The sequence below is a fragment of the Lissotriton helveticus genome, chromosome 12, assembly GCF_964261635.1.
Source record: "Lissotriton helveticus chromosome 12, aLisHel1.1, whole genome shotgun sequence".
NCBI lineage: Eukaryota > Metazoa > Chordata > Amphibia > Caudata > Salamandridae > Lissotriton > Lissotriton helveticus.
The window spans coordinates 726,490,976-726,515,401 of record NC_136073.1 but is presented as its reverse complement, the minus strand read 5'-3'; the positions used below and the strand labels follow the sequence as shown (position 1 = coordinate 726,515,401).

General features: G+C 48.2%; 1 protein-coding gene across 1 annotated transcript in view; it reads right to left on the bottom strand.

The window, feature by feature from the left end:
• ANKRD35 (ankyrin repeat domain 35) overlaps positions 1 to 24,426 on the bottom strand; it is a 1,062,691-nt gene that overhangs the window by 292,554 nt on the left and 745,711 nt on the right. The gene's annotated exons all lie outside the window — the stretch shown is intronic.

The following is a 24,426-nucleotide window of genomic DNA, read 5'->3' as shown; positions in this document are numbered from 1 at the left end:
CTCAGACTCGCCCTGGTGCCGATGGTTGGGTGTGCAGAGAGGTGCCATGATGTTTGATGGTTAGAATTCGGGTCTTTGTGAGGATGAGCTGGGAGGCGCGGGGCAGGCGGTGGTTGTTGGTGGGTCTAGTAGAGGGCTAGAATAGATAAGTTGTCTGAAACCAGGACACCTGCGGTTCCTTTCCAGCCTGCCTACTTGAAAGCACAAGCATTGAAAATGCAATAGGTCTCGCCCTCGTTTAAGTTAAAGCATTCCTGTTTGTAATTAGGCGGCTTTTTAGCTTCGCTTTAATTAGTGTTTTTCAAACTTTCATGTACATAACATGCATATGTATGAATATATGTATATGTATGCATATATTTGTATTTATGAGAGGTAGAGGTAGAGAGAGGTAGAGAGTAAGAGAGTAGAGTGAGTAGTATACAGTGAACAGTAGTGTGTAGTAGAGTGTGAGTAGTAGAGTGAATAGTGGAGAGTAAATTGTAGAGTGAGTAGTAGCGAGTGAGTAGAGACTGAATAGTAGAGACTGAATAGTAGAGAGTGAGTAGAGTGATTAGTAGAGAGTAGAGTGATTAGTAGAGAGTAGAGTAGTAGCGAGTGAGTAGTAGTGAGTGAGTAGTAGAGAGTGAATAGTAGAGTGAATAGGAGAGTGAATAGTAGAGAGTGAATAGTAGAGAGTGAGTAGTAGAGAGTGAGTAGTAGTGAGTGAGCAGTAGAGTGAGCAGTAGAGAGTGAGCAGTAGAGAGTGAGCAGTAGAGAGTGAGCAAAAGAGTGAGCAGTAGAGTGTAGTAGAGTGAGTAGTAGAAAGTAGTAGAGTAGTAGAGAGAATAGAGAGCAGAGGGTAGTAGAGAGTGAGTAGTAGAGATTAATAGAGAGTGAGTAGCAGAGTGAGTAGCAGAGAGTGAGTAGCAGACAGTGAGTAGTAGACAGCGAGTAGTATAGAGTAATAGAGAGTGAGTAGCAGAGAGTGAGTAGCAGAGATTGAGTAGTAGAGAGTAGTAGAGTGAGTAGTAGAGAGTAGTCAAGAGTGAGGAGTAGAGAGTAGTAGAGAGTAGTAGAAAGTGAGTAGTAGCGAGTAGTAGAGAGCGAGTAGTGAGTAGAGTAGCAGAGAGTGATAGAGTAGCAGAGATTAGTAGAGAGTAGCAGAGGAGAGTTGTAAAGAGTGAGTAGTAGAGAGTGAGTAGTGAGTAGTAGAGAGTGAGTAGTAGAGAGTGAGTAGCGAGGAGTAGAGTGAGTAGAGAGTAGCAGAGAGTGAGTAGTAGAGAGTAGTAGTTAGTAGTAGAGAGTGAATAGAGAGTAGCAGAGAGTGAGTAGCAGTGAGTGAGTAGTAAAGAGAGTAGTAGAGAGTAGCAGTGAGTGAATAGCAGAGTGAGCAGCACAGAGTGAGTAGTAGAGAGTGAGTAGTAGAGTGAGTAGAGAGTAGTAAAGAGTGAGTATATAGACTGAGTCATAGAGAGAAGTAGAGAGTAGTATAAAGTGAGTAGTAGAGAGTAGTCAGTCAAAATACTTTATTGCGATAACTTAATATCATACAAAGACAATGGCAAAAACAAAAATACAAACAACACATACATTAAAAACAGTTAAAAACAATTTAAGATTAACAGGTTAAAAAAGTTAAAAAGGACCATCATACACAATATTACATTTTTACATCCGCATAACTAGTACAAAGTGCAAAGTGCTAAAGTGCAAAGTGCTAAAGTGCAAAAAAGGCTTGAGTAAAGGTTTAAAAATGCTAAGGAGATCCCCAGCAAAATATTTAGAACTGGCAACTACTAACCCTGTTACAGTGCTTTCTAAGAATGCTGACCCTGTTACAGTGCTTTCTAAGAATTCTGACCCAAGAGGTCACCAGCGAACAGACTAACTAGAGTGTTGGTCTATGCTACAAAGGGAGGTAGACACATTTTTAAGTCTAATGTTCCTGCTTCTAATAGCTCTCACCAGGAAGTTAGCCACGTAAAACATAACCCTGGGAGTTTGTAACATTTGTAAATAAATAAGAGCAGGTCTAACTAAAATAAATCCTGCTTCCTTGAGTATGGGTACAAGAAACAATTTCCGAGCTTCATTATAGTGGTTACAAAACATTAAAAAGTGCATAGTACTTTGCTCAGAAAAATGGTCGCAGGAACAGGGTGGTGCCTTTTCAGGGGTACTCCAAACGGGATAAAAGCCCAAGCTAAAATGAATCAAATTAAATCGAAAACGAGTTAAAATAAACCTGTGGTAGGGATGGGTCACCACGTTGAGGTAACTGTCAGCACCATTGGGTATAGCCAGCAAAACGCTGGCCCTGACACAGGGTTTCTTCAGCTCAATTTCTTCCCTCTCCAGGGATAGGAGCTCCTTCATTCCAACTTTGGTGTAAACGATATCTTTAGATGTTACAGAGTCAATAACAGTGTAAAGTTCAGGCCTCCCCAACCTCAAAAAACTTTCCTTAATGTACATCAACCACCTGATCCTGTGTACATTATCTAAGGTCAAACAGTCCCTCATTATGGTATGATTAAGAGGAATTTCTGTGTTAAGCCACATCCTCAGCCAGGCGACTAAAGGTGCTATTCTAATCAGGTCTGAGATGTAGCCTTCCCCCAGTTCCATGTGGACGGTATAGGACGGGGTTGACTGAGGGACACCCAAAACAGATCTAAAAAATTTGTTTTCCATTGTCTGTATGGGTTCCACTCCCCTATGTCCCCACAATGAACCACCATATGATGCAACTGAAATGCATTTAGCCTTGTATATTTTACTGACAGCTGCAAACGGCCTACCCCCCAGTTTTTTAGAGAATCCATGGAGGGCAGCAGATGTCCTGGCCAGCATGAATGCTCTGCTTTTAACATGAGGACCCCAGCTACCTTTCTCGTCAAAGGTGAGCCCCAGATAGGGAAAGGAGGAGACGCGTGCAAGCTTTTCCTGCCCACAAAGAAAGGTTTTATGGAAAGGTCTCCTAGAGGCCCTGCCCATGAGCATAACCTGCGATTTTTTCGCGTTTATTTTCAGGTCAAGTGAGCCCATAAAGGATTCAAAGGCATCCAGGAGTCGTTGAAGCCCCACCCCGGTACGAGCAAGAAGAACCGCGTCATCCGCGTAAAGGAGGACTGGTATCCCCTGCTCTCCTGCACGTGGGATGTCGCTTGTAACGCCCCTGAGGGCAGGCTCCAGCGCATTCACATAAAGCGTAAACAACAGTGGTGCCAGAATACAACCCTGTCTGACTCCCTTTTCAGACGCAAAGACATCTGTACACCTTCCATTCGAGGATACTCTAATTTTAGCAGTAAGGCCAGAGTGTAAGTCAGCCAATAAATTGACTATGGATCTATCCAGGCCCATGTCAAGTAATTTTAACCAGAGCTTGGTTCTGTTGACCATATCAAACGCAGAGGAGAGGTCCATGAACCCAAGGTACATGGACCCATCCTTGGCCCTGGTATATTTCTCGATCAACAGGTGGAGATTAAGGCACTGGTCCAGGGTGCTTCTTTTAGGTCTGAACCCATATTGCACATTACTCAAGATATTATTCTCAGTGGCCCATTCGTTCAATTTGACTAATATGACTCTCCCTAGAATCTTAACTGAGGAATCAATCAGTGAAATTGGTCTATAACATGCAGGATCCTGCCTATTTCCTTTTTTAAAAACAGGAATAATTATTGATGTTTTCCATGACTTGGGGATATTATCACGGTTTAAGGCATTAAAGACCCTGCAGAGCAATCTTGACCAGAAGTTAGGGAAGCATTTAAAGGCATCAGCAGGGACACCATCTGGTCCCGGTGCCTTTTTTTTCAGAGTACAGTCTATTGCAGATAATACTTCACTAACTTCAAAGTGCAAATGGTTCCCTAATGGAATGTTATTCACATCCTGTTCCCTGGTTTCAGCGTTATTATGAACTGAATAGATGTCTCTGAAGTGTTTAATCCAACCCTCATCAGGGATATTAGTTTGTAGAGGGGAGTTATCCTCCCCTGTGAGTAAGGGTTGGTTGACAATCCTCCAGAATTCTCCACTATTTTTTAGTATGGCTGGGTCAGTTAGTTGTGTCCAGGCTTCATCTTTAAGCTGTTTTTTCCTTACTGCAATGGCCTTTTTGTATAGTGCTCTACTATTACTGATGAGGTCACGATCTTTCGGAACAGTTTTTAAAGCATTGAGCAATGCAGAATGTGCTTTTGAGCAACTGTGATCGAACCATCTTTTAAGAGGTTTCGACTTGGGTTTACTAGTCACGGAAAGCCTGCCGTTTATCTTGCAACATATGCTGCTAAATGCAAAGATCACTTCCCCATCATTAGAGTCACTGGATAAACAAACTCCAACCTCCTCCTCAGCCTCTAAAAGAACTTCTTGAACAAAGGGTTCTGGGATTATACTATCCCATTTCAATCTCCGTCCCTGATCCTTAACTTTAAGCTTTCTTTCTTCATAACAAGGACCATGGTTTCGTCCTAAAAGTTCAGACACTACTAGGTCCATGGAAACAGGGTTATGATCGCTAAAAGCGGAAACCACAGTTCTATACATTAAAACCTTGGATAAAAAACATGCAGAAATAAAAATATAATCAATAATAGAGTCATTGTCTGAGCCCTTGAAAGTAGGGGCCCTAATCCCCCCCTCCCCACAACTGGATTCGTATAGATTCCATCTTGCGAGGAAGTTCTCTAAACAACCCCCCTGTTTGTTATGTTCAAGATGGACCAGTGCACAATTTGGAGGGGATTCTGTGTCATCGCAAACACACACAAGTGAACAGGGGTGTATATTAAAGTCCCCCAAAAAAATGATTTCAAATGCATTAACATCTTCACTATAGACTGACAGAAAGTAATCCAATCTACCTAGACTATGTGATGTACAGTCAGCGGCGTTGGAGTTATAAAAATTAATAAACAAAATATTGGGAGATTCCACACGAGACAATTCAACAATAAGGCATTGCTCAGATCCTGAGTCACATTTCTTGAGGCTACCTTTGATATCTAATTTGAAGAGGCTTAACAGTCCTCCCTTCGCTCTTCCTGCTGTGCTAGCCACGGCAGGAATACAAAAATAACTGTAGCCATCAAGAGAAAAACTATTATTTGTTTCCCAAGTTTCCTGCAAAGCAATGATGTCATACTTAATTATAAAAGTCAACCATGTTGCGTTGCCTACTTTAGTCTTTATGCCTGCTATATTCCAAGTAAGCATACTAAGTACTGGCACATTATTCTCTGTCTGACTAGAATGTTCTGACAAGAGTCAGTCATTATGATCCAAAAAGGATAAGGGTGCAAATCGATTAGACAATAAAAGGGGTTGAGCAAAAGGATTCTGATGTACTAAGGGAGCGGATTGATTTACAATATTCCGATGTTGTTCACGGCCCCATCTATAGTTTAAATCAGAATTGGTATCCCATCCAAAGGCTGGTGTTTTAGGATAGGTGACGTTCTGCTGCTCGCCATAAAAGAACTTCAGAGTTAATGGTACAACAGAACCCCGCCTGCGTTGGGGTGGGAGTAGATTAGTAAGGATGTTAGGCAACACGCCTGTGTGTGAGAAGCTTACTGCCACGCAATCCCCCTTAAATATTTTGGGGCGATTACCTAGCCATGGGACCCTTTTAGCAGTTTTAATCTCTTGAGCAAGCAGTTGACCCCCCCCTGGGGCTAACCTCATATTAATTGTAAGCCACTGCAAGGCTTTGTTAGACAAAGAGGAAGGGGATTCTTCAGCACCGGCTTCTAAAGGTGGTACATTTGCCAGTACTAAAACAACAGGGGAGGCTTCAACTATAAATTGAAGAGGGTCAGTTAACTGAGCATGTGCAGGGGGGACCTCAACCGTTAGCAGACCGTCCCCTCTATTGATATTGGGTCCATTAGCTTTTGGATCAGGAAGCTGAGGTGGTGGATTATTTAACATGTCATCTGTGTTCTCCCCCTCCTGATCATCAACTTCTCTACTATTATTGTCCAGGTTTGATACCAACATCGTGACATTATCAACACCCTCTGTTATTTTATTCAACTGCCCTCCCAGCTTTTTGACTTCAGATTGTAATTTATCAATTTTAGAGAGTAATGGTTTAACAATGGATTTAATTGTACTATCTATTAGGTCAGCAATTCTATCATACAAGTCCTCATCATGGCTGACAATAGTCTTAACACTTCCCCCTTCAACTTCCTTGAGGTTTGCTTTTGGGGTGATTACCCTCTTCCTCCTGGCCCCAGATCTTAGTCCCCCCAGTCTCGGCGGGTTTTTGATTTTCACAGAGTCTGATCGTGAAGTTTGTTCAGTGATAGAAATATCTTCATCTGTAGGGTCAGCACGAATTTCCTGATCCACATCACTGTCAGATTTATTTTCAAGCTCCACGATAAGGACCTCGGAACCAGACAACATATTATCATTTAAGGAGCCGGGTTCCAGCATGGTGGGACATTTGGAACGGGCATCAGAGAAAGTCTGCAGGGACACTAAGTCCTCAGGTGAGGGGTTTGAGGATGGGGACAAACAGTGTAAGTCAGGTGACTGACTCAATCCCAGCGATTCTCTCCTCTGTAGGTTGATTTTTTTCACTGTTTGCACCAAGTAATTTTCCATTGTGTTGGCTGGTGGTGCAGATCCCTTTTTAGACATACTGATAATTATAAACAAAAGAGCTAAAACTCCTCAGACCACAGGGAAATATGCATCACTAACATAACAGTCTTACTTGGACGGTAGGATGCCTCACGAACCTTGCGCAGGGTTTCTGGCCCTGCCCTGCCTCCTCGTGCCGATGAGGGCCGTAGAGGGCCCGCCCTTTGCCCGGGCTTCGCCCCGGGCGTCCCGCGACGCGGGGGATGTCCTGGCTTTATCCTCTGTTTGGCGCTCTCAGGGCGCGACCCGCGTCACTCTGCACGCGCCGCCGCGATGCCTGCCGGGATTTGTAGTCTCCTGGAGCGGCGGCGCGGAGTCCGGTGCCCTTGGACTCTTGGCGGTGGCGGCGGTAGTTCCTGGTGTCTTCTCTGCGGCCGTGTGACTCTCGGCAGTGGCGGCAATACGGTCTGTGTCTCCCCCGCTCTGCCGGGGATGTCCTGGCTTTATCCTCTGTTTGGCGCTCTCAGGGCGCGACCCGCGTCACTCTGCACGCGCCGCCGCGATGCCTGCCGGGATTTGTAGTCTCCCGGAGCGGCGGCGCGGAGTCCGGTGCCCTTGGACTCTTGGCGGTGGCGGCGGTAGTTCCTGGTGTCTTCTCTGCGGCCGTGTGACTCTCGGCAGTGGCGGCAATACAGTCTGTGTCTCCCCCGCTCTGCCGGGGATGTCCTGGCTTTATCCTCTGTTTGGCGCTCTCAGGGCGCGACCCGCGTCACTCTGCACGCGCCGCCGCGATGCCTGCCGGGATTTGTAGTCTCCCGGAGCGGCGGCGCGGAGTCCGGTGCCCTTGGACTCTTGGCGGTGGCGGCGGTAGTTCCTGGTGTCTTCTCTGCGGCCGTGTGACTCTCGGCAGTGGCGGCAATACGGTCTGTGTCTCCCCCGCTCTGCCGGGGATGTCCTGGCTTTATCCTCTGTTTGGCGCTCTCAGGGCGCGACCCGCGTCACTCTGCACGCGCCGCCGCAATGCCTGCCGGGATTTGTAGTCTCCCGGAGCGGCGGCGCGGAGTCCGGTGCCCTTGGACTCTTGGCGGTGGTAGTTCCTGGTGTCTTCTCTGCGGCCGTGTGACTCTCGGCAGTGGCGGCAATACGGTCTGTGTCTCCCCCTCCTCCCTACTAGAGAGTAGTAGAGAGTGAGTAGCAGAGAGTGAGTAGCAGAGTGAGTAGTAAAGAGTAACAGAGAGAGTAGTAGAGTGAGTAGTAGAGAGTAAGTAGTAGAGGAGAGTAGTAAAGAGTGAGTAGTAGAGTGTGAGTAGTAGAGCGTGAGTAGTAGAGCGTGAGTAGTAGAGCGTGAGTAGTAGAGCGTGAGTAGTAGAGCGTGAGTAGTAGAGCGTGAGTAGTAGAGAGTGAGTAGTAGAGAGTGAGTAGTAGATTGTAGTAGAGTGAGTAGTAAAGTGAATAGTAGAGAATGAGTCAGAGAGTAGTATAATGTGAGTAGTAGAGTGTGAGTAGAGAGTAGTAGAGAGTAATGAGCAGAGAGTAGTAGAGAGTAGTAGAAAGTGAGTAGTAGAGAGTGAGTAGTACGGAATAGTAGAGTGAGTACAGAGAGTGAGTAGCAGGGAGTGAGTAGTAGAGAGTAGTAGAGTGAGTACTAGAGAGTGAGTACTAGAGAGTGAGTACTAGAGAGTGAGTAGTAGAGAGTGAGTAGTAGAGAGTGAGTAGTTGAGTGAGTAGTTGAGTGAGTAGTTGAGTAGTGAGTAGAGAGTAGTAGCAAGTAGTAGATAGTAGTAGAGTGAGTAGTAGATAGTAAAGAGTGAGTAGTAGAGAGTGAGTAGTAGAGAGTAATAGGGAGTGAGTAGTAGAGAGTGAGTAGTAGAGAGTAGTAAAGGGAGTATTAGAGAGTAGTAAAGTGAGTAGTAGAGAGTAAGTAGTAGAGAGTGAGTAGAGAGCATAGATATGTAGGTTTGTAAATGTATATTTGCATATTTATAGATATTAAGATGTATATTTATGTTTATATCAATAAACAGTAGCAGAATTTGTAGTTCAACATTTGTTCATTACAATTACATGTGTAGCATTTTTATTTATTGTACTATCTTTCCAGCGCCAGTCGAACAGAATACGGTTCTTTCACGCTGAACTGGAACTTTGACTTTCACAGAGGAGAAATGTGTGTCTAAAGAAGGAAGTATAAACTACCGGGGGTTTGTTTTCCTGTGCCAGGAGCAAGCAATTGAGAGATCTTAAGGGCTGCGCCAAGATTTCCCAGTAGGCTAGAGTTTTGAAAGCCTGAGAGGATTGGGGAAGCGTCAACTTAAGCCTGGCTGGAGTATCTCTTTAAAATGTCTGTCTACACGTTTATTTTCTGAAGACAAGTTTTTTTTTTTTAGTGTATTGGTAGATCAAAGTTTTTCAAATTATTGTGCCCTTTTGGAACAGACTTTGTCTTGGGCAATGTGCTTAAACACCCAGGAAAGCTCTTCACAGAAAGGGCGGTGAAGAGTTGAAGGAAGCCGGTGTGAGAGTAAATTGTCCACATCAATAAACGTCCCCAAAGCCTCCAAGCAGGGGATGTGAAGCCCCATCCCACATACACACAAGGCAAACAACCCCACATCCCGATACATACAGTGCACACAACCCCTCACCCCGCACACACACAGTGCACTGAACCCCACACCCCACATACACACAACCCCACTACCCGATACACACAGTGCACTGAACCCCACACCCCGCATACACACAGTGCACACACCGCCACACTCTGTATACACACAGTGCACAGAACCTCACAGCCCGGATACACACAGAGCACACCTCACTGTCAGTGTACATGCTGTGTAGATATGAAAGAACACACGCAAAGGAATTCGAACTACCCATGTGTCTCTCATCTATGCACTCAGACTGCCTTTTGCATTATCTACGTGTCTGTCTGTCGGCCTGGATGGCAGCTTCCTGCCCACCCTCGTGCCGGTGTAACACTTTACAAAGGGAAGGCCGCGGGCTGGAAGTATGACTTCAGGGGCCAGTGATTTAGGGTCCTGCGTCATGGAAGCATGAATAACCCTATTTGCAAGGAGCCTCAACAAAGACTGCAGCCCTGACACCATGTACCTAAGTGAAGGTCTCAGTAGTAAAACAATGCACAGCTGATGAGCGCCTCTCCCTCCGTGGACATCTGAGGTAAGGCTGGACACGAGCAGACGTCAAGGAAGCCAAGAACTGCAGGGGTAACGCAGAGTGCAAGTCTGAGTCTTGAAAACTGTGGTCACCTTTCCACAAGCTAGTATGCATGGTTTAATATTGGACACAAAATTCAGCCACACAATACCATCAGACATATGTACACTCGAGGGTCATGCGTTCAGCTTTATAATTTAAATAACCATAAACCAATTTACAGTTCCCGTTAATATTTGTAAACAGATGTGCGCGTAAACTATTGCATTTCGCTAAACAATCCTAGATAAAGACATCTCGGCTGTAAATTGTTGCACGCGGGCTACCTTCAACTCTGGGTCCGTTGTGCGCGCACGTGCACTGTTTAAAGTGAAAGCCCGCCGGAGCCAGAGTTGAAGGAAGCCGGCATGAACAAGATGGTGGCGGACTGTCCACTGTCCCACGGACCCGCGCATGCGGTCTGCTATGGACAGATGGCGAGAGCAGCCATCTTTGTCCATGGAGACGCGTGCATGAGCCCACGGCGGAGAACCGATTCCAAAATGTCCTCACTAGCAAGAGCAGCGCATGCGCTGCTTTCGCCAGGCAAGACCTAAAAACAAGCATTTGCAATGCAATAGGCCTCGCATTTGTCAAACTTCGAGATATTGTAGTCGTAAATGACAATGTTTTCTGCTTATATTTTTTTGTTTACAGTGGAGTGATTATTTAAATTTTAAAAAGTGCGCGCTATACCATTTTACCATTTTATATGTTTTCACTGCAACTGTACAGTAAAGCTATGGCTATGTTAACTGAGCAAAGTTTACAAGCTGCGGGCTAGAAAAGTGTTTATAATTTTAAAACTATATGAACAGAATACATACAATGTTGACTAGGAAACATACACATGACAACCCTGAAGACAGTGCATGTTCGGTTTACTAGGTCATTAAGGTAAGCAGGCAGATTTAGAGAGAGGACTGAGAAGGTAACGCAAACATCAAAGTATTTTTAAACAATAGGCTTATTTAATAATGCAGCTTCGTTCTATTAGTGTCGGCTGATACGCTCAAAATAAGTTTATAGCTGAAAACGAATAAAGACTGAACGAATAATGACTATTTACTAATGCAGGCTACACAATATTAGCATAACCCCGTTCCCCTCAAGTTAGCAATAAAAACACCCCACCATGACGGGAACGCGCATTTTGCTTGACTCAGTGAATGAAAAGGAATAAATAGATACCATCGCTGTTAATAGTTACAATGTGCATTTACTTCCGAATGCCCCGTAAAATGAAACTCCTCTTGTGCCTCCCAGGGTATGACAGAGGGCACATCAAGTCAAGTCAAGTCAAATAATTTATATAGCGCGCTACATACCCAGAGGGTCTCAAGGCGCTTGAAGAAGGGTGGGGAATTACTTGTCGAATATCCAGGTTTTAAGTTGCTTTCTGAATGCTAGGTGGTTTTGAGTGAGGCGGAGGTGAGTGGGGAGTGAGTTCCAGGTTTTAGCTGCCAGGTAGGAGAAGGAGCTTCCTCCCATGGTGGTTTTGTTGATGCGAGGAACAGCAGCAAGGGCTTGGTTGGAAGAGCGTAGCTGGCGGGAGGGGGTGTAGAAGGAGAGTCACGCGTTGAGGCATTCGGGTTCAAGTTCGTAAAGTGCTTTGTGTGCGTGGGTGAGGAGGCGGAATGTTATCCTCTTATTGACAGGGAGCCAGTGGAGGTTTTTCAGGTGACCAGAAATGTGGTCTTTACGCGGGATGTCTAGTATGAGTCTGGCAGATGCGTTCTGGATGCGTTGTAGTTTTTTCTGAAGTTTTGCGGTGGTACCGGCGTATAGTGTGTTTCCGTAGTCCAGGCGGCTTGTAACCAGTGCGTGGGTGACCGTTTTTCTGGTTTCGGTGGGGATCCAGTGAAATGTTTTTTTGAGCATGCGAAGAATGTTGAAGCAAGATGATGAGACGGCGTTGACTTGTCTGATCATCGAGAGTGAGGAGTCCAGGATGACGCCCAGGTTCCGTGCGTGGTCCGTTGGGATGGGTGCTTTTCAAAGGGCTGCTGGCCACCACGATTCGTCCCAGGAGGAGGGGGAGGTACCTAAGATAAGGACTTCTGTTATGTCTGAATTCAGTTTTAGGCGGCTGTGCTTCATCCACTCTGCTACTTCTTTCATTCCTTCATGTAGGTTGGTTTTGGCGGTGTTAGGGTCTTTGGTGAGTGAGAGGATCAGTTGAGTGTCATCAGCGTAGGAGATGATATTGAGATTGTGTTGGCGTGCGATGGTCGCGAGGGGGCTCATATATACGTTGAAGAGGGTGGGGCTGAGTGAAGATCCTTGTGGCACGCCGCAAATGACTTCAGAGGCCTCTGACTTGAACGGTGGGAGGCGGACTCTCTGAGTTCTTCCGGCAAGGAACGAGGTGATCCATTCAAGTGCTTTTCCTTGGATTCCGATGTTTCTGAGGCGTTGTAACAGGGTGCTATGACAGACTGTGTCGAAGGCTGCAGAAAGGTCGAGGAGGATGAGGGCGACTGTGTCTCCATTGTCCAGTAGAGTTCGAATGTCGTCTGTTGCTGCGATGAGTGCGGTCTCAGTGCTGTGTTTGGCTCGGAAGCCGGACTGTGAGGAGTCGAGGGATTTGTTGGTTTCGAGTAAGGCGGCGAGCTGGTTGTTGACTGCTTTCTCGATGACTTTGGCGGGGAATGGAAGGAGCGAGATGGGGCGGTAGTTTTTGAGTTCGGTGGGGTCAGCTGTGGGGTTTTTCAGAAGGGCGCTGAGTTCGGCGTGTTTCCAGCTTTCCGGGAAGGTGGCGGTGTTGAGGGAGCAGTTGATGACGTCTCGGAGGTGTGGTGCTATGATGGAGTCTGCTTTGTTGAAGATGTGGTGAGGGCATGGGTCAGTGGGGGATCCTGAGTGGATGGAGTTCATCAGTCGGATGGTGTCCTCCGTGGAGATTGGGTTCCAGTCATTAAGGATGTTCAAGGGGGGTGAAGGTTCGGCATACGATTGGGAGGGTTGGTCTCCGGTTTGGTTGTCGAAGCTGTTGTGGATGTCTGCGATTTTGTCGTGGAAGAACGAAGCTAAGGAGTTGCAAAGGGTTTGAGAGGGAGTGATGTCGTTGGAGTTGGCAGTGGGGTTGGTAAATTCTTTGACGATGTTGAATAATTCCTTGCTGTTGTGGGCGTTGTTGTCAAGTCTGTCTTTGAATGCGGCTTTCTTGGCTGCCCGGATCAGTTGGTGGTGTAAACGGGTGGCGTTTTTGAAAGCGTCCCTGGTGCTGTTGTTTGGGTCTTTTTTCCAAGCCTTCTCAAGGGAGCGACAGAGTTTCTTGGATTTCTTAAGATCATCGTTGAACCAGGGGGCGTTTTTGCTGCCTGGTTTGACAAGACGTTTTTTCAAAGGTGCTAGGTTGTCGGCGCTGATGGTTAGCCATTGAGTGAGGTTAATGGCTGCTTGGTTGGGGTTCGATGAGTGGGCAGGGGGGTTTTGAAGAAGCGATGAGGAGATCTGGTCGATGGTGATTTTGTTCCAGTTTCTTCGCAGAGTAGGTTGAGGATGGTTGTGGGTTGTGTTTTTTTGTAGACAAAGTGAACGCAGCTGTGGTCCGTCCAGTGGAGAGTTGTGGTGTGACTGAAGGAGATATGTTTGCTGGAGGTGAAGATAGGGTCGAGTGTTTGTCCTGCATAGTGGGTGGGGGTGTTAACTAGTTGTTTGAGTCCGAGGTTAGCGAGATTGTCCAGAAGAGTGGTGGTGTTGTTGTCGTTGTTCTTTTCCAGGTGATAATTGAGGTCTCCTAGTAGAATGTAGTCCTCAGAGGGGAGGGCGTGAGGGGTGATGAAGTCAGTGATGTCTTCACTGAATTGTGATCGGGGTCCTGGCGGTCTGTAGAGGAGGATGCCTCTGAGTGTGGTCTTGGGGTCGGTGTGGATCTGGAAGTGGAGGTGTTCGGCGTTAGCGAGGTTGACGTCTGAGCTGGTTGAAATGCGGATGGAATTCTTATGGACGATGGCGATGCCTCCTCCTGTTTGGTTGGTGCAGTCTTTTCGGATGATCTTGTAGCCTTCCGGGATGGCTGTAGAGATGTCTGGAGCTGATGAGGCGTTCATCCAGGTTTCTGTTAGGAAGGCGACGTCTGGAGAGATGGTGTCAAGTAGATTCCAAAGGTCGATGGCGTGTCTGTGGACCGAGCGGGTGTTGAGAAGGATGCATTTAAGGTGGTTGGTGTCGGATCTCTGTTTGGTGTTTGTGGATGTGGAGTTGGTCTTGGTGCCGTCGAACTTGCAGGAGTTGCATGTGAAGGGTCCATGTGTATGTCCAGGTGCGGCTTGGGCACAATTGGGGAGACGGCCGGGGTTTAGTGCTAAGAGGGTGGAGGCGTCGTATGTAATGCGGGTGGGCTGGGCATTGCGGGGACCAGGGGGTCTGGCGCTGGGCGCGGGCCAGGCGCGGACGGGCGTAGACGGGCTTACCTTTGGCACACCTTCGGCGCGACCGCTGCGCGTGACCTCTGCGCTGAGGTTCATCTGTCTAAAATGGAGAGTGGAGGGGGGCGGAGCGTGGGAGGGGCAGCTGGGAGGCGGTAGCGGGGAGGGTAGGCGGGCCAAGGGAATACACAACAAACCAGATGACAAAATGGAGAATGGAAAGTGAAACGGCAGAGTTCGGTTACTCCAAGGCTTAATTCCTCAAAGTAATGCACACAGTGAAAGCAGCACGAAAGTACAGTATGTAAGTGGCGGCAGCAGCTACAATTCAAACAGACAAAGTTGCGCTTAAATGCAAATTATCATGCGAGGTTCGGCGCTATATTTCAATCAATGCGCTATGATTAAATGTCTATTTCAATCACAATCAGAGCGCTATGTTTAAATGCTAGTTTCAATCACAGTCAGAGCGCTATGTTAAATGCCTACGATACCACAGTGAATTCGGCAGAGGCGCTTCAAAACAAGGATTGCAAGCAGATTCTGTGGCCAGGGAGCGTGGGGGGAGCGACCGCTTAGGATCAGATCCAGACGGTCACTCCACACCCCTTAGCCTCATGGATGCTGAAGACCTCCCTCTCCTGTGATGGCCATAATATTAATGGGTGTGGTCATGACGAGCTCAGCTCGTCGTGAGCACCCTAGAGGTATATGCCATGACGAGCTGAGCTCGTCATGAGCATCGAAAGGGTTAAGGTTGCATTTCTGTTTCTAAACAAGGAGGTTTACTTGCGTGCATTAAGATACAAAGAACCCGGGAATAACGTGAGCTGCTCATGGTGCTCTGTCCCTGGGGCACTTGATTATATCACAGGGGGCAAATTATGCAGGCCGGAGCTCCTGTCCATACCACCAGTTCCTGAAGGGAGCATTGGAAAAGATAGCAGATGCAGGTAAGAGTTTCTTACTGTCTATCCCCGGTTGAATTCGGACAGCAACAGAGCCAGCAGGCGCCTGATGTAACCAGTCTATTTAGGCTGTAAACAACAAAGAACCGATGTCCAAAGGATCCCTGGCTGAAAGCAGTAAATTGGACTTCGATTGACCCAACACAAAACCCAAGAAGTGACTTGTAGACTAGCAAGCTCACGTAGCCCTGAGAGATAGGACCCCAGAAGCGGTAGCGTACCTAAGGATAGAGATAGGAGGAATACATTCGCGGTTAGCAGCAACATCCAGAAGAAACTGTTCGGTTTAATAAAATCTACATGGGTTATTAAAGATGCAGTGGTGTCTTACCACCAAGATATGTAAAACAAGCATTGACATAGCCAATAGGTTTCGCCTTCGGGACCTTATAAGTGTTTAGCCATGCAGGACATTATCCTGTGTGCTGTGCCACTAGGGATTGAAGGGCCACACAACTGCTGCAGACTGTGTCCACTTTATAAGTAGCAGCCATCTGCAAATGGTCTGATTTACTAATGAATTTTGAGGCAGGTGGTACTTGTAGCATCAGACACTCAGTGTCAGGAAGTGGCAATGATATCATCCTAAAACCTCCACTGTGAGGAACTGGCAAACATAACATCGACTATCATAAGCAGGGCAAATAATATATCCCAGACACTCATTGTCAGCAGATAGAACTTTAAACACCCCAAAGCAGGGGGAGGAGCTACGCTAGCAACCAAGATGGCCGCATAAGCTCCCGGCTCCGCCGCCCTCCGCCAGTTGCTCACAAATCCTGCCGATTATCCGGATTTCTAACCGGACTCCCGTGCAGCTGATGTGTTCCTGACTCTAAAGGTGCAATCCCGGAATTTCTAGCTGCTTGAATAACAAAGATACGCCGTGTTCCATTCTCGGCCTAACCCAGAGTTGAAGCCGGGGCCTTGATTTCTAACCCAGCCGGGTTGGAGTTGAATAACATCGGCCGCGGGACGTGGGTAGCGTCCGATCTCCTGAAGTGGAGTGTTTCTGGTCCGTTTCGGATGGTGGATCGGTGGCAGTTTTATCTCGCAGCTATGGCGGCGTGACGCATCGGTTGCCTTGGTCGGGGACCCGCTGCCCGGAGGCCCCGTTGGGCTCCCGCGGTCGATGGGCTTGGTTCCTCGCTGGCGGCGGCGGTGTTGAGATCGCGCTTTTGAGAGTGCCCACAGTTGTCATCGGATTTGCCTGTGCCTGGTGCCCCGGAGTAGTCAACCTCCGGGGTTCAGAGACCCGCTTGGTCGCTTCGTGAGGGGCGATGGAGCGGGTGGAATGTATGCCGTCGCTGCATACTGTAATGGCCGCCATTGGGGAGCTCCATTCACAGGTCACCGCCATCATCCAGAGGATGGTCGTAACGGCTGATATCATCTGTCGGAGACCGGACTGCGACCCTTTGTTGGTTCTGGAACAAGCGGTTTTACCCACGGAGCAAGAAGCGTCTGAGACAGAGGGCCCCGCGCTGCAGCCAGACTTGGTATCTTTTGTCGACCCCCGAACGATTGCTGGCAAGCCCCGGACTATCGAATCTACATCATGCCCTATGCTGATACCGCCCCAGATGGACATGGATGATCTTATATTTCAGAGCGAGTTCTCCAGTGACTATAGGACTGTTGCCTCACCCTTTTTCTCTTGGATGGTTCAAATACGCACTTGCGATTTATCTTTGGTGGACAGCGGACATCGTTTGACTCTTAGACTTTGTGTACTATTCTCCTGGTTTCAATCCTTCCGTACTGACTTTGAACTTTCTCAACATTTTGATACTCTCATTGGGATGGCGGATCGAGCGGACAGGGCTTGCATGAAAAATCGCAGCGGCCAGGGTTGACTTTGACTGGATGGGTTTGAACAATGACTTCATTTGATACGGGATTTGTAATCTATATTAGCGCGGGAGTTGGGTGGTTCTTACAAGCTCCCCCCCGTCTGATTTTAATCGTTGCATTGTATTATTCTGGATACGTGTAGGGGCGGGTTGCTACTGGCGGGGGGTAAGGGAGACCGGGGGCCTGTTTGCTATTTCCTCCTCCACTCTTTCTTTTTCCTTCTTTTAGGTCTAGTTCCGGGGCGACAGGCACGCTGCTAGGGGGGATGGGCCGTAGCCATTGCAGGGGTGCAGGGTGGGGGGATTGGGGAGGGGTTTGTTATTTTGACTTAGTTTAGTTCTATGGCCTTTTTTTCTTTCCTTTTTCTCTTAAGAGAGACGGGTTGTTTATCATGTATTGATTTTCTTATGTATCGGGGTATCTGACTTGGCCTTCATTATCCTGAACTATGGGTGGGTGAGCCCTGCTGGCTGCTACTTCGCTGGATTGTTGATCGTACTTCTCCTTATTAATGTACCGAACTAGGTTGACATTGCATACTCCTGTGAATTGAATTTTCCACATTGATTTATTCGCTCACCTATCGCAATATTGTATTCTCTGTAAGACACCCGATATATGTAAATTTCTCTTGTTTTCTTCAATAAAACCCTTAAAAAAAAAATTAAAAAAAAAACACCCCAAAGCATTCACAGCCAAATAGTACCACTTGTAATAACCCCAGATACTCGTTGTCAGCAAGTTGAAAGCATAGCACCCAACATTTTCCACTGCTAGAAACGGGTACTTGTAACATCACATGACACTCGCTGCCCAACTGTCTGCAAATTGCATTTTAATTTTGAGATACTAAAAGCCAGAGAAGGGCGCTTGCAGCATTACAAGAAACAGCGCCAGTCAGTGGAAATGATAACACCAGAAGACATCGATTTTTAAGAAAGTACCAAGTGACAACACCCTAACACAGAGTAACATCAGAGACATCCAATGTTAGAAATGGGCACTGGAAACATCATCAATGTCAGATTTTGGAAAATGGCATGCACAGCAGCTCAAGGCACCGAGTTCTTAACATACATGAAATTACAGAGAGGTCTCATTCATGGCATCTAATCACAAAAAGTGACACTTGTATCACCTCCAAAGCACCCACTGTGACAAAGCAAAATGTGAAAAGAATGCTGTAAGCCAGTACATCTGTACCAAGAGAGACCCTGAATAGCGAAGTAGGTGGAGCAAATATTGTGCATGAATGCAAGCTTAAATCAATGGACAACTTTGTGCTGTTTTTTTCTGGCACACCAGTAGAAACACACTGTTGGTGAGGGAGGAGCCTGGGTTCGTATTGGTGCACAGGAGGAGGGTGGGCAAAAAAAAGACAGTGCGCGTGAATGAATCCCCTGGATCACCCCATGACCGAAACAAAGCACAGAGCTCAGAGAGGCCAGGTCTAGATGTCTGTCAGGAGACGGATGACTAACATCAGAGGGATGCATGCAGGGCTCGAGTCGGGGTACCACGCGGGTGGACGGCGTCCCCCCACTTATTTTACCATTGGCTCGATAACTGGAGCAAATGGAGCCACACATTCACTCTTCAGCCTCTCTGGGGCGAGAACGGAGCCCATTCAGACCACTTCTCACACGCTGGCTTCTCTGATGCAATCGCATCTAAGGGGTGTATGAGGGGAGGCAATGAGTCTGATGGTGCAAGCCACCTTTCGTGACGTCACTTTCTGTTGTGACATCAGCGTCCCCCCACTTCTTTTTTTAGGACTTGTGCCCTGGATGCATGTGGACCGAACAGGGCAGAGAGGAGCGGGAGATAAACATAGCTAGAGGGAGAAGGGCAAAACAAGCAGAAAGAAAAATATATATTCGTAAAGAGGCAGTCGCAGGCTGGAGAGATGCTTAGAAAAAGACAGACATAGAAGAGAGAAAGGGAAAAGCGGGAGGAGAACAAGACAATGGATGAGATATAGGTTCTACTGATGGAAAGGAAATGCGACCGTGTGCGAGAGAAGAGTGAAAATGTGAAGAGAGGATACACACAAGCAGGGAAAGGCGGTGGAGAGAGCTGGGTTAAATGCGAAAGAGCAGAGGGGAGAGACAAGGAGAGGAGGAAGAGATGGAAAGGACATGCATGTGGTGAGTGAGAAAGATAGATGGATACAGAGTGAGGCAGAGAGCGAGACAGGAAGGGGCAGAGAGAGGAGCGGAGGAAGAGAGGCAGGCGGCGGAGTGGCATCTGTAGGCGGAAAACGCAGAGGCCGGCAAGGCGGGACAGATGCTGCTAGTGGACCTGTGCTCGCAATATACAGTCTGGCCTTGGGTTGTATGCAGAAAGTGTGTAGTGGGAGCAGGGCCTGATTAGGGTGCAAGTGATGTACGAGAATGACGTGGAGCATGCGCGGTACATCAAGATCTGGCTGCGCTTCTGCACGGCAAAAACACTTTAATCTTGTTAATCAACAAAAACACAATTAATGAGCATCTCAAAACCCCCCCTTCAAAACTATTATAAAATGCAGCAAGTAGAGTGAACCCGACCCGAAGGTCTTATAGCACTTTGATGGAGCACTGGGTACATGACAAATGGTCATATACATCGTCTACAACCTACGTGCCTCATGTTACCAGGTAATTTGCATATCAGACGCTGACTTCTGCGTGGTGAAAATACTTTGGGCCTGTTAGTCAATTTAAACTATTCCGCTGGTAAATCTATGCTGCAGCCCCTGCTAAAAATCATGTCAACAGTCTTGTAGAAGACTCCTGGCATGAGCGCGATCAAGAATATTTGCCTCGCATCACAAGCTGCGATTTACCCAACAATGCAAGGTTGGCATTTGGATTTTCTGCTCTTTTCTTTTAGCTCCTAATCAACTCAAAGGTATCGGATCGCTGTACGTGCCCAAAAGTTCCATTGCCCAAACAGACAATCTACCCACTAAGCGGACTGGAAGGGCGGGGGGGGGGGGTGGAAGACGCAAATTCCCAAACTGTTAATGCGCCACCAGGCCAACGGTTCCATTGGGCAACACAAGGACCCAGATGTATGAGCCGCCTGCCAACAATGATACACGGACCAGTGCTGACGTCTGATAACCGTAGGACACTCCAATTTCCCACCTTACTGTCTTGACCGATGGCGCTGCATATTTGCGCCCGCAACACCAGGAGGCCGGAGGAGCCGACCAAATGGGTGCCAACCAGAAATAGGAGTAATGACCCCCTATTTAGCAGGGTCATCCCCAAAAAGGGGGTCTGCAAACTCACCGCTTTACAAGAACACCACTGCTTCCAGACCCGATAGGACGTGCTCAAATCCCTGTGCTGATGGCCACCATGGAAAATATTAACAAGCATTTCCGCTGAGGAATCGATTAATCTGTGCCATGCTCACTGCTACAGCGCTGATCAAAGGCACCTGGAAATGGAACATGGCATTTTGCTGAGGAAATGAAAGCAAAGTTATGCGTGAATGCGTGCTCAATTCTGGAGAGTGGGGGCCGCGGCCGCGAAACCTGCACACAGCAAATGAAGCAAAGTAAACCAGGGGTACATCTCGCTCGAGCTATAGCCAAACAGTTTACCTTACGGGAGCGAGCAGTGTCAGGCGATAATTGCTAACAGATGGCGCCGCTGCTCGCTCCCGCAAGGGAAACGCCAAACGTGCACGAGTGGCAATAGAGAACAGTGCAAAACATGCACGAGTTTGACAAAAGTCCTGAGCAATGCCAAGAGGTCCCTCCTAAATAGCGCTTGCGGGCTGCGTAGGCAAGACCTGAATACCAGGGTTGGATTGACAAAGCGGGCAATCGGGCATAGGCTGATGCCCGAGTGACAGCTGAGGGCCGTTTTTTAGGGCCTCTGCCAACTACCCACAGTGCCCTACATTACTTCCCCTTCCCGGTCCCACCGCAATGCCTACCTGCCTAGGCCATTGTCATATGGGGCTGGCAGGAGCAGGTGGGTTAGAGATGCATGATGCTAAGTTTAGAGGAGGGTCTGGCAGGGATGTTTGGGCTTGCAGCGGCATCATTGGGTGGCCAGTATTGATGCTTTGGGAAATCCAACTTGGTCCCTGTGGGGCCGGCCCCTGCCCTAGAAGCAGTTTACTTCCTCTACCCCCTCCTCCAACAGATGCTACATTGAGGCCATGGTGAGGGGGAGGGAAGAGTGTGACGATGCTAAGAGGCCAGGTGATGTTGTGCCGTTTGCACCATTACTCCACGCCCTCTCCTCTCCTCTATTTGGCCGTCCCAGAAGCTGTGTCCTTTACCGGATCCAGACCACACAGGGGTTTCATGTTCAGCCCATGGTGAGTGGGGGGAAAGGGGTTGAGTGCCGAGATCTTGCCGAGAAGCCTGCCCAGAACTAAAGCAATGTTTTCATATGATCCACTCCTCCGCCAGGCCTTCGCACTAAGTCATAGTTGGAGGTGGGGCACAATGGTTGAGAGGCACCACTGGAAAGTTTTGTGGCCATTTTCACCTCGTCCTGGCCAGTATACATTTTATTATTTAATTTACGGGGACATGCCCAGTTTTTCAGAGAGTGACATGCCCTTGCTGGAAAGATCTTTATTCTTTTTTGTCACAGTTTTGACTGATCATAAGTTAGCACATGTGGTTAGTGTGCCTGCTGCAAAGAACAAACTGTAGCTTGCAAATCACAGATATGAGCTACTTCTTTGGTCATAGACGTCCTTTTTAGGGCTCGCGCCTGCGATTGCAGGGGCGAAAGTCCCTGCTGTCGCAAAGCGAGTCTTTTGTAATCATTTCAGTCCTTTTCACTTTCAAGGACTAGGCAGAGGAGACAACAGACTGTCACGCGCACGCAGCCGGCCGGAATCGGATCAGGTCGCGCGCGTGAACACGCGCTCCGATCCCGGCCGGCTGTTCACAACACATGAACACGCGCTCCGATCCCGGCCGGCTGTTCACAACACATGAACACACGCAGATAGGCACACACGCAGGCACAGGCAGGCACACACAACACACACACAGACAGGCGCACGCACACACACACACACACACACACACACACGCACACATACGCGTACACATCCCCCCCACACACACACACTCACCGGGCTCTTTTAGCGTGTTCAGTGTCTCTGTCTCTCGTCAGCCAGTGGGTCAGTCTCGATCCTCGATCTCAGTCCGCAGCGCTGGTCTTCACCCGGCCCCCTCCTGGGACCTGGGACTTCCGATGCCGCACTCCGCTTTGGCGACGGGGCTCGGAGCGCGCATGCGCGGGCAGCCCCCGCCCTCACTCTCAGCTCGGCTGCTTTCGGTTTACTAAGTGAGTGATGTCATCGCTTTGTTCTTATAACTGAAGGGTGCATACGAAGACTGATCTGCTGTCTGCCTCTCTGGATTCCTACTCCCACAACGTTATTATGCAGTTTTATATAAAGTGAACTACTAGAGCGATTTACATGAGCCCCAAATTACAAAGCCTTCACCCGTGCCCTGGATGGTGACCTCCTGATGGCCGGAGGAGCTTCGAGGCAGGCTGGGCTTGGAGTGGCTTCAGGTCACCCACAGCCGAAGGGGGTGACATCTGTTTTCTTGGCAAGAGAACTTCGCCGTACTTTGAACGGGACATTCTGGTGGCCCCAGCCCCTCCGGCGGAGTTGAGGCATACGAGTGACGTCAGCAGAGCAGTGTGCAAAGCAGGTGGGGGTTAGTGCGGACAGGGATTAACATGGATGGATTCTGAGAGGTTAGAGGGGTTGGGGGAGTGAGTACGAAGCAGGTGGGGGTTAGTGCGAACAGGGATTAACACGGATGGATTCGGAGAGGTTAGAGGGGTGGGGGGAGTGAGTGCGAAGCAGGTGGGGGTTAGTGCGAACGGGGATTAACACGGATGGATTCTGAGAGGTTAGAGGGGTTGGGGGAGTGAGTGTTGTTCTGTTGAGAGCACACCGTTGAAGAGGCCTCGAAGAAGGAGTAATTAGCCAAAGTCTCTCTGTTTCTTACACATTTGCTTGTCCTGTAATGGCAGCAAGTTTATTCAGGTGGGCGTTTTGGATTTCTTTAAGTGTGTTTATGTTTGATTATATCTGACCTTGTAAGCAACAGAGGCTTAGGGTACATTATATGTTTCAGTGTTTGCAGAAGAATACACGCATTGCCTTCATCCCCATGGAAAAATATACAAAGTTTTTCCGATAAATGCTTAAAGACGTGTGAAAAATATGAAACCCCCAAATGACTTACGGGACATATATTTATTATTTTACATGTTCCTCACCATTCAATAAAAAAAAATGACATCTATTTTCACAATGTTCTGAAAGCTTGTAAATAAAGTTTGTTTTACAGTTTATTATAGGAATGTAACACTTCCAGCAGTGCGAAACAGGCAATCAAAATAGCGTCCTTAATAATTGCCAGTCATACTTTTCTAACACAGAGGGACTTCCTTACGTCGATGCGTCATAGAATTCAAATTCATCCAGCGAATGCCTCATTCCACCCCCCCCCCCTTCCCTGTGTACAACAACCGGCCCCTCTCCTCTGCTTCCAACCACCTCATCTCCCCTGCTTCCAACCACCTCCTCTCCCCTGCCTTCAACAATGGACCTCTCTTCGCTACCCTGCTTACAACTACCACCTCTCACTTGCCCTGCTTACAAACGGCACCTCTGCCCTACCCTGCTTACAGCCACCATCTCTCACTTGCCCTGCTTACAAATGGCCCCTCTGCCCTACCCTGCTTGCAACTACCATCTCTCACCTGCCCTGCTTACAAACAGCCCCTCATCTCTGCTAACCTGACACCCACCCTCCCTCGGGATGGCGCAGCCCTGCTTCCCAGCCAACGGCTCTTGCGCCTCATCCTCTCGGCATCACTCAGAGGCGCAGCGACCACTGGTGCAGCAGGTGCAGTGGCACCGGGTCCCAAGCGGCGCATTAAATCCTGACAATCGCTCATTTTACTCCCGCCCGAGCAGTCGCAGGGCCTGTTTTCCATGTTTGCACCAGAGCCCGGGGCATAATCTCTACGGTACTTACCTGCACCAATACATTACCAGACTCTCCTCGCCTCCAAAGTGCCAGTGGGTCAAGTAATGCCCTTTGGGGCAGGTAGGGTACCTTTAAAGCTGCACTGAACGCACTGAAGTGTGCAATTTTAATTTTGCACCCGTGTTTAACACGTACAAAAAAACATTTAATCTACAGGATAGGTAGGGACAGGTTTTTCACACAAGCTGGCGATGTTTAAAAATCTCACAGACAGTCTCGCCCCACACTCCATCCCTCGCCCCACACTCCATCCCTCGCCCCACACTCCATCCCTCGCCCCACACTCCATCCCTCGCCCCACACTCCATCCCTCGCCCCACACTCCATCCCTCGCACACCCTCCATCTCTCGCACACCCTCTATCTCTCTCTCG